A 14,566-nucleotide genomic window follows, 5' to 3' on the forward strand; every position below is an offset into this window, starting at 1 on the left:
AAAGAAAGAGTTAATCGTGTGGTGCCCGTGATTCAGTCTGCGAGTGGTGAGAATGTGATTGATCCGACTGCCATTGTTGATCGTTTTGCGGAATATTTCCGTGTGGTATATGCTCCCGTGTCTGTAAGGGATGTTGCCGACTCCCGCCTTCTTCTGCGTGATATCACTTTGCCCTGTGTCACCGACTTGGACCGTATTGCTTTGGACTCCCCTTTTACGAATGATGAGATAGCCACTGCAGTTCGTTCGCTCCGTTCGGGCAAAGCATTGGGCCCGAACGGTTTGCCTATTGAGTTGTACAAGTTGCGCCCCGATAAGGTGGCGCCGTATCTTCGCGCCATGTTTCTAGAATCTCGTGAGCGGAACATACTTCCTTATGATCAGCGTCTGGCGACAATCGTCGTCATCCCCAAAGAGGGTAAACCGCGTGACCTTTGTTCCTCGTATAGGCCCATATCCCTATTGAATGTTGAACCTAAGGTATTGGCTAAACTTTTGGCGACCCGTCTCCTTTCGGTTCTCGGGGATTTGGTCCATCCGGATCAGTCTGGCTTTATCCCGCATCGAAACACTGCTCTGAATTTACGTCGCCTCCACGGCGTGCTGGCGAGGGCGGGGCTTTTGACTGAACCGGCCATTTTGGCGTCCCTGGATGCCTCCATGGCCTTTGACACTGTGGAGTGGCCCTATTTATGGGCGACTCTTGAGAAATTCGGATTCGGGTGCGAGTTTATTAGCTGGGTTAGACTATTGTACGCGGAACCTCTGGCACAAGTTGTAGTGAACGGTAGAGTGTCGGCTCCCTTCTCCTTGGGCAGGGGTACCCGTCAGGGTTGCCCCTTGTCCCCTCTGTTGTTTGCGCTCGCTCTTGAACCGTTGGCGGCCTGGCTCCGTTGGGAACCATCCCTTAAAGGGATTCGTTGGGCCCCGGACTTCGAAGACCGCGTCTCGCTTTATGCGGACGACATCCTCTTGTATCTTACTTCCCCTCGCAAGTCTTTATCTGTTTTATTTGACGTTCTTGCGTCCTTTGGCGCTAACTCAGGCCTCGTCATCAACTGGTCTAAGTCCTGTGTATACGTTTTATCTGGTATCTTGCCTCCGTTGCCGAGTAGACTTCCTCTTCAGGTGGTCCGGGATGGCTTCAAATACTTGGGGGTTTTTGTTACCTTGGACCCGTCCCTTCGTTTTGATCGTAATCTCCTTACCCCGTTGCTTAGGCTCCGTTTGGACGTTGCCCGTTGGCGCAAGCTTCCCTTGTCTCCCCTGGGTCGGGCGGCCCTGTTTAAGATGATGTCACTACCGCGGTTTCTCTACGCTCTCCAGAATTATTATGATCCTATCCCTAAGGCCTATTTTCGGGAGATTGAGAGCCTTCAGAGGCAACTTATTTGGGATGGGCGACCGCGCATTGCTCTCGCGAAACTTTCCATCCCGTGGTATGATGGGGGCATGGCGCTCCCCGATGTTAAGAGATACTACTGGGCTTCCCATCTGTCCGCTATTAATCACGCTATGTTCTCGCCAGGTCGTAATCCGGCGTTTGAGATGGATAAACTTCAGCTTCCGGGAGGTGACTTTAACAGAGTGCTCTATTCTCGCTCCGCTGGGCGCCATCTTGTGGGACCTACTTTGATTGCTTTGACGGTGTGGCGTGCCGCGAATGTGAGCCTGGGCTGGGAGGATCGCTTGACGTTGGCGACGCCGCTTTATGCTTCAGAACGTCTGGGCGGTCTTTGGTCTTCCAAGGGTTTTGACCGTTGTGACTTGATTGGGATCTCTAAGGTGGGGGATGTGTACTCTAAGGGTTCTGTGCGCCCGTTTCAGGCCCTCCAGGCTGACTACGGCCTGAGTAGTCGGGAATTCTTTCGTTATTTACAGGTCAGGCACGCTTTGGTTTCGGTATTTGCTCCTGGTGAGATTCCGCCTGACTCTTCCCCCCTTGAAGACCGTATCCTTGACGAACATCTTCCTGATAGCACTATCTCCCTGATCTATAAAAAGTTGATTAACAATCGGACTGACTTATTGGCCCGACTTCGGGAACAGTGGGTGGGAGATGGGTTGGAACTTGATGATGAGGATTGGCAATCGGCCCTCTCCTCCCCGAAGGAGGTGGCTATCCCGGCTCGACTCCGTCTGGTCCAATTGAAGATCCTTCATCGGGTTTACGTGACGGGACCGCGACTGATGGTGATGGGCTTTTCCTCCGATGGATTGTGTAAGCGTGGATGTGGTTTGCGTGCTACTTTCCTGCATATTCTTTGGGAGTGCCCGATGGTGGCTGCTTATTGGGTGGCTGTGCTTGATCTGATGACTGTGGTGACAGGGATGTCCTTGCGTCCGGAACCTCGTCGCTGTCTTTTGAATGTTTGGGAGCCCACTGACTATTCGGTGGCACAGACTAGATGGGCCACCCTGGGCTATATGATTGCGAAGCGAGATATTGCGCAACTCTGGGGGGCCTCCAGGCCCCCTGCCCTCTCGCAATGGGAGGATAACATGGATTGGTCCATGTTCCGTGAGAAAACTGTCTATGTGGCCAGGGGCAGACCCAGGGCATGGGTGAAGGTGTGGGGTCAATGGAATGAATACCGTGGCGACATTTGTACTCCTCCCCTTGTGGACACTATCGAGATTACCCTGTCTCCTTAGGCTAGCGTTCTCGGAATCTTCATATAGGGACTGAGCTGGTGTTTCCGGCTCCCCCCCCCCTTCTTCCTGATCTCTGCGCCCCTCCCCCCCCCCCCCCTCCGAACTCCTTAGTGCTTAGAATTTTGCTACTGCACTTCCGTTGCTGTCCCCCCCTTGCGTCCCTTGGGCTGACCTTCAGTGATACACTCTCGCCTTTTTGTATGTTTGTTCTTTTATATACATAAAACCTGTTTTTTGTTCTGTATATAATGTGGAGTATTGCATTGTTGATTGACTGTTACCTCTGCGGGCATATATGATATGTGTCTACTCCTTTTTAGCGGCTGGCCCGTGTGGTTGTAGGCCCATCCTTGTACCTTCTTGCTTGCTCAAATAAAGGTTTTTAAAAAAAAAAAAAAAAAAAAAAAAAAAAAAAAAGAATCATGTGCAGGCCTTAGCAGAATCTAAAAACATGAAGAGAGAACTGGCATGTTCCTCTGGCAAAGGTGGCAACCCTAACTCTGCTGCAGTCATTTCCGTGCTGTCTCTTCCCCTCTAAGAACAGCAGTGCTCTCTCGAGGATGCTATCCTGCAGGGGGCCTCACCCACTCATGGAAGGTGCCTGGCAGGCTCGGACTGAAGAGAAACAAATATGTTATTTTCTTTCGTTTCAGTCCTGCACCCGCGTGGTGTCAGCTCAGAGTATGCTGCACACTACAGCTGCTTTAGGGAGACACACTACATAGACATGTTGAACGGCCCCCCTTCATGTAGAGAAGATTTGGGGCCCCTGCGCTGCAGAGGCTGCAGGGGTGTCCATTATGCCCCTGATCATACCCGGAGTCTCTGCCCTGTTTACCAAGTTGGAATGTGTAGATTTCAATACAGCTGTGTTAGACAAAGTACTTTCTTTTTCCTAAAAAGACCAGAACTAGCTGGACACTGTAGTTATTGTGTCTGTTGGTTGACTGGGATTGCTTTGGGCACCCCACACTACATCCCTGTGAAGTCTGTGACTGCTCGCCGTCGCTACCTTGAGGCTAAAGTGAGGAAAAGATTGCAATTGGCCCAGTTTGCAGAGAAATAGTAGGACAGAACCCAGGACATCAGTGGCAAAGGACCTCAACACCATGGTTGAAGTCCAGTTGTACCTGTCTTCCCTGTGCATTCCTCCTTGCATTGTTTCATGCTTAGGGGTAATACTGCTGTAACTCTCCTTCCAAATATCTGGCATGGTTCCCAATATAGACCATTCTATAAAACCAAACTTTATCAACAATGCACAACGAATTGCACAACATCTTTCCACATTAGCTAGAATCCCTCTGGGTCTCCACAGGGCTATAAAGTGCTATATTACGTTATAATAAGATGCAATGCCCTTGCTCTTTTCCTCGTACAAATGATTAATCTTGTTATAACAGTACAAGCTTTAGGCTATTTATCTACTGAATGCATCTTAATGCCAGCAGGTAAAATAAACATGACCGGTACATTGCCCACATGATCAGGAAGAGTGTGACTCACGCTGGCGCAGCTGTAAAATAATTGACAAAAAGAAGAGTTCAGAGTAGATCTCTCAACAAATATTGTTAGCTACTACACTGATGACATGAGAAACACATAAAGTCAAGTTCCTGTTTTAAACATCCTGCACGGAGTTATACCCACAAGTTGGAAGTGCAGGACCTAGAGCCCAGAGCAGAGCGGTTAATTATGCTGTCAATGAGTAGGAGAGATTGTTGCCGATTCAGGGAAAAGTGACATAGTAGTGTGGATGAGGTCACTCCCATGCAAGCTTTCCACACATCTCTTATGTGCCAAACATTTTGGGTCAGTCTCTCATACTGTGGCATCTGTGTACACACTCCTTTAGCAAAGGTCTTGAGACACATTACAAACTTGCATGGCAAACCCAAAAGGACTTGCTCATGCAAAAGATATTGGCTTTGCCAATATGTGTTAGCCATGCTGTACAGCATGGTTAAAAGTTAGTTGCGTGAGTCGGTGCTAGTTCCATTTCATCCCTCCTGAGAATGTGTCAAGTGGCTGGCCACCATATTAGTGTGGCGTTTGAGCTTCCGATACTTGGGAATCCACGTTGCACTCCATACTGAGCTAACAAGCATGAAATCTTAATTTTACCCCACTGATACGGAAAGTGCAAACCCTCCTGCTCAATGTGATGGGGAGGATTGCTCTCTACAAAATGATGATACTACCAATGTTTTTATATCTTGTTCAAAACTTCCTGCAGGTGACACCCCAGCAGTGATTCAAGGAGAGGGATTCCTTGGCGACATCCTTTCTCTGGCACAAGTCCAGGCCACGACTAGATCTTGTGAGGTGTCAATGGGGATCGTATGATGGCTGTTTGGGCATGTCCCGCTATTAATTAGTATCTCAGGTCATGGTTATAAATGATTTGCTTAATGGGAGTGGTCAGACCCAGCTTAGAAAGTGGAACTGACCTCGCTGAGATTTGAAGTTGTGCTGGGAATGCTTTATGGCACCCAAATCCCTACGAGCCTATCAGATGTGACCCACATGGTCTTTCTCAGCTGGCGTGCTGCACTTTGGCACACCGGTTGAGACTCCAAACTTTCTCAGTGGAGGTATTTACTGACTGGGATACCATAGGCATTTCCCTGCTGGGGGATGTTTAGTGTGGTACCCGAGTATGTTCCTTCCAGGAACTTCCGTCAACATATGCCCTATCACATACACAATTTCATAAATACCTTCAATTACGGCACTCGCTGAGATCACACATTTCCTGAGACTCTTTGAATTCAGTCCCCTAGAGGCTAAGCTCCCGATGGGTGAACTGTCAAAAATGGGTATTTCCCAGATCTACCTCTCATTGGTCATAAACGCGCCTGACACGTTGGAACACCTGCAGACTCAGTGGGAGGAATGGATCGGATAACTGGAGGATGGCGATTTTAGTGATGCCACGATGGCCCCCTTATTATCACAATTTTCTGTAGGGTAAGTTAGTGCAGAAGTTCTACCTTAATGGTACCTAACTCAGCCCCAGTCCCCTCTACAAGGCAATCCTCCTCCTCAGTCAGAAATGCATCAGATGTCCATATCCTCCTGCAAATTTCTATCATATGGTCATGACTTGTCCTGTTATTGTGAACTACTGGAATGCAATGGCTGAAGAATAGTCTGAGGTACTAAATTGGGGGTGGAACTCTCGCTAAGGTCGCTCCTCCTTTGTTTCTTTGAAGGGGTGGCACTGGGGCTGATCGGGCACTACTTTGGGGAGCCACCTGTAGAAAGACTACAAACAGAGAACCAACGGTGGACTCCAAATGCCGCACTAGCCTCAGTGTATACCCCAAAGTTTGATCTGAGTAACAGTTGGTTGAGCGGTGTGCACCTCCATGATAGTGGACTCAGATGTAAATCCAGATTCACCCCCCAGGTGGGGTATCATCCTAACATTGACAAATTTGGAACACTAATAACAGAGGAATTGGACTACCTTGACAGCCATTCTAAGCACACTCCCCATCAACAACACAACCTCTCCAAACCCGAAAAGGAGGCCCTAACTAGACTACAAAACAACACCAGCATAGTATTAAGGGAAGCGGACAAGGGGGGAAACGTGGTGGTCATGGACACAAATGATTATATGAGTGAAATTTCCCGACAACTCAATGACCAAGAACGCTATGCACAGATTAACCACAAGCCCATGTCTGGACTACAAGCCACCACTAATGGGAGGCTCATTAGATGGAGGGATGAATGCCTAATCACTGATGAAGAGTATAGGTACCTCTATGTTGAACATACCCGATTCCCATGCATTTACATATTGCCTAAGGCGCATAAAGGAGGCAGGTTCCCCTCTGGGAGACCAATTATCTCAGGGGTAGGTTCACCCACGGAGAGACTCTCTGAATTCGTGGATTTTGCCCTACAGAAACATGTCACCAACCTTCCTGCATACATAAAAGATAGTACGGACATTCTTACCAAGTTCAACGGGTACCCTTGGTCCAATGAACTGAGATTTGTGACACTGGACGTTGTTGTGCTTTCTACCTGCATCAAAAAGGATTTTGGAATGATGGCAACTCAATACTATCTTGATAAGGAGGGGGCAGATCGCTACTCCTATAACGTCATGATCCTTGATATGATCGACCTTATCCTGAGTAACAGTTTTTTAAACATGACGAAATGTGCTTCCATGAATTACAGGGGACTGCTATAGGTTCTAGGTTTGCTCCTTCTTATGCCGGCCTTTTTATGGGCTGGTATGAGAGGGAGCATGCCTGGAACCAATGTGCCTCCCCTGGACCAAACACATTGTGTTCTGGGGGAGGTACATTATTTGTCTGTGGGCAGGATCAATGAACGAATTGCAAACATACTTAACGTACCTGAATGACAATCCCTACAATGTCAAGTTGACTATGTCACACCATCATGAACACATTGACTTCTTAGACATCCACTTTTTCATCAAAGAGGGGCAGGTACACAGCACTATGTTCAGAAAACCCACCTCATGTAACAGCATATTACATGCCACAAGTGCAAATGCACGCTCAGTGATTACCAACATCCCTTACGGTGAGGTGGTTAGAACCCGCCGTAATTGTAGTAGGGATAGTAGGGATAAAGAGTTTAGAGACAACATCACTGGCGTTAGACAACGTTTCATCCATAGGGGCTATGACCATCGCACTCTGAATAGAGCTGAACAAAGGATACTTAACCTTCCTAGAGCTGACACTCTCCAACCATCCACCACCAGAAACAGAAGGGGTGGCACGGATATAGGCATATACAGAGACAAGATCTCATTTTACACAAATGACACGGCACACAGTAATAAAATATTCCAGACCTTCAGGAAACATTGGCATTTACTTTGGGATATCCCCAAATTGCGCCCGTTTATCACCCAGAAGCCTTCTCTTGTTTACAGAAGGAGACGTACATTGAGGAGAACACTGTGCTCCAGCTATGTCACCACGAAGCCCCCAAACACATGGTTACCCTCTGCACCCAATGGGTTTTGCACCTATACCACTTGTAATGTTTGTCCATATGGTCAGAACAAACGTAAGGAGCTTCGCTACAACACCGCCAGGACACACGAGATCAAACACTTCATTAACTGTAACACCCAGTATGTAGTGTACATTTTAGAATGCCCATGTGGAATGGTGCATGTGGGCAGCACAGCGCGCAACCTTAAGAAAAGAATACAGGAACATCGCAGCGCGCTCCTTAATGATGACACCCCATGACAGAACACTACCGTAATGTACACAAGGGTAACAACACATTTAGGTTCTGTGGCGTTGACCATGTACCACCGAACAACCGGGGAGGCAATAGAGAGCTAACACTGCGCCAGATGGAATCGAAATGGATCTGTAGACTCCAGTCTGTGGCTATGGGCCAAAACACCGACCATGAGTTTCATTACTTTTTGAACTGACTGAACACTCTGACAGCCACATGGCACCCACGTGTTGTTCACACCTGATGACCCACTCTTCCTTTGCCTTATACTAGATGTACCCTTATTTTAGGCCCGTGCACAGCCTTCAGCTCCCTTAGTCTGATCCCCTTACAAACTGTTTCTCCCCCCCTTCCATTCTAACCACCTCACACACGGAAGGGGTTGTATCTATCATCGTACATGATTTGCCCTTGGCGGCCCCTTTGAGGTGATCACTGCGGTCTTTCATATTATATGACAACTGGGACCCCCAGCATCTTGGCATAATGATGCCTTTATTTGTCGGTTACTTTTGCTCAGCGTTTTGCAGCTTTTAATAACTTTCACCATGGTTACCCCTTAAATCTGTTCTCTGCACACTGCGGGACATTCTGCACAGCTTTCACTACTGCACTCTGTCAGACTCAGCAGTGTTGCTATTATTTAGTTTACTACCCTATACTATCAGGCACCATGTTTTGCTTCGTTTACCGCCTGCCCGGGACCTGGCAGGCTTTTTACACATGTCATTTTTCATATCTCACTATCTGTCATCGTCCGATATTCCTATGACTCCCATGCGTTACTGCTGCTTTAACGGACGCGTCTAGGGGCCCGTTAAACGCTTCTCTTCATCTTTTATTTTTTAAATCTGTATTTACGCTTCCTGTTTCATTTTTCCTAACTCTCCCAATGGACCGAGTGGACACACCCAGTCCTGTTTAAACTCTTCTCTTCATCTTTTATTTTTTAAATCTGTATTTACGTTTCCTGTTTTATTTTTACCTAACTCTCCAATAGGACCGAGCGGACATACCCAGTGCCGCCCTTGGGCCACTCGCATTCAGTTAGATGGCACGCTAGCTCGGGTTCCTCATTTCTAGGAATCACTAGCATTGGCTGGAACACACCCTCCTTTTGTTGCTATGCAACCACATGGAGTCCCATAGTCTCTTCTCCCTTTCTGTAGCAGCTCCGATACACATGGGTTGCTAGGCTAACACTTACGAGATGGCCTGGTGTCTTGAAACAGCTGCCTTGAGGTCATTGGTACGCAAGACGAAACTATACGTTGAACTTTTCAGCATTTGGCCCAGGGCCAACCCATTCTGTCTTCCTCGCTCGTCTTTCGTTTTGAATTTCGCGCACTTGCTTTCTTAATATAAGGGCATTGCGGCCTCTATTCGCTTCACTCCCAGATCTGCTCACATGCTGAGACCTTTATTTCAGGTGAGCTCAAAGGAATGCCATCGCGACCATTGACCCTGTCACCAGGTAGGTCGCTCCCTTCAGCCGCAACAAGGTCCGCCTGTGCCGCTGTCCCGCTGCCTGCTGTGTCTTGACCGCCTTCTCCAGCTCCGCGGCCTGTCCCGCTAGGGTGCCTGTGCTTGTATTTTGTTTTTTCCTGTGCTTGTTCTTTTTTCTTCTCCGACATTTAATTGTTGCCAATTTTATTGTTGTTGCCGCATTCCGGTGCCCTTTTGTGCCCTCACCCCCACCCCCTTTTTTGCCTTGTCTGTCACCCCCCCACCCGCTCCCCTCCCTCGTGCTTTCCCGCCGCTGCTTCCCTTGCAGCCCCGCCCCCCTGGTGCCCCATTCGCCGCCCCGCTCCCGCCTCCCAGCTGCTCCTCCCTCCCACAAGCCCTCATATGGAAGACGCACAGCACAGCTGGCACGCCAAAGGCAAGCCCGTCTGCACCCGTCCGCGCCTGGACCGCGCCCAGCGCGACAACTCCTGGCCCCCTCCGAAACCAAGAACCCCGACTGAGATACGACTCCATCACCTTCCACGCACTCAACACCGGCTGACCATCTGCCTGCTACCGAGCCACCCCGAAGCGCACTCTTCTCCTGCCAAGTCTGCAAATTCACCTGCGTCCGAACCTGCACCCCAACGTCCGGACCATGCAACAGCAACAGCAACAACCACCTCAAATGCATCCTGCTCAACACCCGATCTGTCCAAAAGCACGCTGTCGAACTCTGGGACCTCCTCGACACAACAGCACCAGGCGTCGCCTTCCTCACGGAAACCTGGATGAACGCCTCCTCAGCCCCCGACATCACCATAGCCATCCCGGACGGCTACAAGATCACCCGAAAGGACCGTGTCAACCAAACCGGAGGAGGAATCGCCATCATCTACAGGAACTCCATCAGCGTCACAACCAACTCCGAAGATGCCCTCACCACCGCCGAACACCTACACTTCCAGATCCACACCGACCCCAAGACCACCCTCAGAGGAACCCTCATCTACAGACCCCCGGGCCCACGCACACAATTCAGTGAAGCCATCGCCGACTTAATCAGCCTGCATGCCCTCGCCTCATCAGACTACATCCTCCTAAACTTCCACCTGGAGAACAACAACGACAACAACACCACCAACCTGCTCGACAACCTCGCCAACCTCGGACTCAAGCAAATGGTGAACACCCCCACCCACCACGCCGGCCACAGGCTTGACCCCATCTTCTCTGCCAGCGGCCACGTTACCTTCAGCCACTCCACCGGACTACACTGGACCGACCACAGCTGCATCCATTTCACCTTTAAGAAGACCACATCCCACCACCGCCCGCAACAAATCCCCCGCAGATGCTGGAGCAAAGTCACCACAGACCAGCTAACCACATCACTGAGACAGAACCCACCAATCAACACTGCTGACACCAACGACGCAGCCCGCAACCCCACACAGTGGATCATCAACTGCGCCGACGCCCTTGCATCACTAAAGAATCCTCCAGACAAACCCGGCAACAAGAGAGCCACATGGTTCACCAACAACCTCAAAGAATTAAAGAAATCCTGCTGAACCCTCGAGAAAACCTGGCGCCGCGAACAGACGACAGAAAACATGACAGCCCTCAAGAATGCCACCCGCAAACACCACCAGCTAATCCGCACCACCAAAAATACATCGTTCAAATTGTGGCTGGACAACAACATACACAACAGCAAGGAACTCTTCAACATCGTAAAAGAGCTCTCCAACCCCAGCGCCAGCAAACAACGACATCACACCGTCGCAAGACCTTTGCAACTCCCTCGCCACGTTCTTTCACCGCAAGATCGCCGATATACACGACAGCTTCGGTACCCAAACTCCGCCCCCAGCCACCAAACCAATGCCCCATACAACCACCCATAACGCTTGGACTCCCATCAGCACTAAAGACACCACCCAAGTTATGAACACCATCCACTCCGGCTCTCCTTCCGACCCATGCCCTCACCACATCTTCAACAAAGCCGACACCATCATCGCACCCCACCTCCGGAACGTCATAAACAACTCCCTCACGTCCGCCACCTTCCCAGAGAGCTGGAAGCACGCCGAGATCAACGCCCTACTGAAGAAACCCACAGCGGACCCTAAAGACCTCAAGAACTTCAGCCCCATCTCTCTTCTTCCCTTCCCTACAAAAGTCATCAAAAAAATAATCGTCAATAAACAGCTGACCTCATTCCTTGAGACCAAAGGCTCCCTCGACCCATCCCAGTCCGGATTCCGAGCCAACCACAGCACCGAGACTGCCCTCATCGCAGCCACTGACGACATCATGACCCTGCTTGACAACGGGGAAACAACCGCCCTCATCCTCCTAGACCTCTCAGCCGCCTTCGACACAGTCTGCCATCGCACCCTAATAGCCCATCTCCACAATGCTGGGATCCAAGGTAAAGCCCTGGACTGGATCACCTTGTTCCTATCCAACAGAACCCAGAGAGTCCGCCTCCCTCCCTTCCGCTCCGCAGCCACCGAGATCATATGCAGCGTACCCCAAGGCTATTCGCTCAGCCCAACCCTATTCAATATATACATGAGCCCCCTCGCCGCCATCGCACGCAAACACAACCTCAACATCATCTCATATGCCTACGAAACCCAGCTGATACTCTCCCTCACCAAAGACCCAGCCACCACCAAATCCAACCTCCAGGAAGCAATGAAAAACAACGCGGAATGGATGAAACTCAGCCGTCTGAAACTGAACTCAGACAAGACGGTAATCCTCGTACCATCCACATCCGCCTGGGACGACTCCTGGTGGCCCACAGCACTGGGCACCGCACCAACACCCACGGACTACGCACGCAACCTGGGATTCATCCTGGATTCCTCTCTCACGATGACCAAGCAAGTCAACGCCATCTCATCCTCATGCTTCAACACCCTGCGCATGCTCCGAAAGATCTTCCAGTGGATCCCTATCGGAACAAGGAAAACGGTCACCCAGGCCCTCATCACCAGCCGACTAGACTACGGGAACGCCCTATACGCAGGAACTACAGCCAAACTCCAGAAAAGACTCCTGCTCATACAGAACGCATCCACACGACTCATCCTCGACATCCCTCGCCACAGCCACATATCTGCCCACCTGAGAGTCCTGCACTGGCTCCCCGTCAGCAAAAGGATCACGTTAAGGCTCCTCACCCACGCACACAAAGCGCTCCAGGACACAGGCCCTGAATACCTCAACAACCGCCTCTCGTTCCACACTCCAACCCACCAGCTCCGCTCCGCTAGCCTTGCCCTCGCCACCATCCCACGGATTCGCAGAACCACCACCGGAGGTAGATCATTCTCCTACCTGGCTGCCAAGACATGGAACTCCCTCCCCACCCACCTACGACTGACCCAGGACCATCTCACCTTCAGGAAACTCCTCAAGACCTGGCTCTTCGAGCAGTAGCAGCACCGCCCCTCCCCTCAGCGCCTTGAGACCCTTCCGGGTGAGTAGCGCGCTCTATAAATATACTGATTGATTGATTGATTCTCCACCGCTGATACTCTCCCTCACCAAAGACCCAGCCACCTCCAAATCCAACCTCCAGGAAGGAATGAAAAACATCGCGGAATGGATGAAACTCAGCCGTCTAAAACTGAACTCAGACAAGACGGAGATCCTCATCCTCGGACCATCCACATCCGCCTGGGATGACTCCTGGTGGCCCACAGCACTGGGCACCGCACCGACACACACGGACCACGCACGCAACCTGGGATTCATCCTGGACTCCTCTCTTACGATGACCAAGCAAGTCAACGCCATCTCATCCTCATGCTTCAACACCCTGCGCATGCTCCGAAAGATCTTCCAGTGGATCCCTTCCGGAACTAGGAAAACGGTCACCCAGGCCCTCATCACCAGCTGACTAGACTACGGGAACGCCCTATACGCAGGAACCACAGCCAAACTCCAGAAAAGGCTCCAGCTCATACAGAACGCATCCGCACGACTCATCCTCGACATCCCTCGCCACATATCTGCCCACCTGAGAGACCTGCACTGGCTCCCCGTCAGCAAAAGGATCACGTTCAGGCTCCTCACCCACGCACACAAAGCGCTTCACAACACAGGCCCCGAATACCTCAACAACCGCCTCTCGTTCCACACTCCAACCCGCCAGCTCCGCTCCGCTAGCCTTGCCCTCGCCACCGTCCCACGGATTCGCAGAACCACCACCGGAGGTAGATCATTCTCCTACCTGTCTGCCAAGACGTGGAACTCCCTCCACACCCACCTACGACTGACCAAGGACCAACTCACCTTCAGGAAACTCCTCAAGACCTGGCTCTTCGAGCAGTAGCAGCACCGCCCCTCCTCTCAGCGCCTTGAGACCCTTCCGGGTGAGTAGCACGCTCTATAAATATACTGATTGATTGATTGATTCTCCACCGCGGTCATGTCATGGTCTGGTGGCTCATAAGCACTTTGCCAGTATTCTGTTTGCGATATGACTTTAGTTTCATTTTAATTACCCAGTTTTACAGCGAGCGTTGCTCTGTCACCTTTTGCTTTGTTATATTAGTCTCCCCCTCTGTTTGTGATATGACTTTATTTTTATTTTAATCACCCAGTTTAACGGCAAGCGTTGCTCTGTCACCTTTTGCTTTGTATATTAGTCTCCCCCTCTGTCCGCTAGCCCCCACACCATTATATGCCTTTGAGGCCACACAGAAGCGACCTCACCTTCTATGCGCTCCTCCCCCCCCTTTTTTAGGTCTCGCTGAAGCAATGCGTAAGCATTGTTTTTGGCGAGATTATAGTAAGCTGATTTCAAAACTCTACCCACTGCGGATCACATACAATTCATGTAAGAGCCAGTCGCGTGCACAGCAATTCGCTCCCCCTACCCCTCCCACAAAGCAAGACAAGAGCATCAAAGCCATTTGCCAGCAGCCACTTCACGTGCTCCGCAGGTCATGAACAGGACCATCTGCTCGTGAATCGGAATGCTGGCATGGTTGCCCAGCCCCCCTCCCAGTGCTGCCATGAAGGCTTTCCCCACATGCAGGAGACAAGGAGAACACGTTTTCTTATGACTTAAACCAGACCAAACATTTACAAACTTTACATTCACTTAATGCACCTCTTTAAGGCAATTGACTAATTTAGCCAAATAAATGCAATTTATGCCAGACACAATCGTTGCCCCTCC

Source organism: Lissotriton helveticus, chromosome 3_1 (genome assembly GCF_964261635.1).
Source record: "Lissotriton helveticus chromosome 3_1, aLisHel1.1, whole genome shotgun sequence".
Classification (NCBI taxonomy): domain Eukaryota; kingdom Metazoa; phylum Chordata; class Amphibia; order Caudata; family Salamandridae; genus Lissotriton; species Lissotriton helveticus.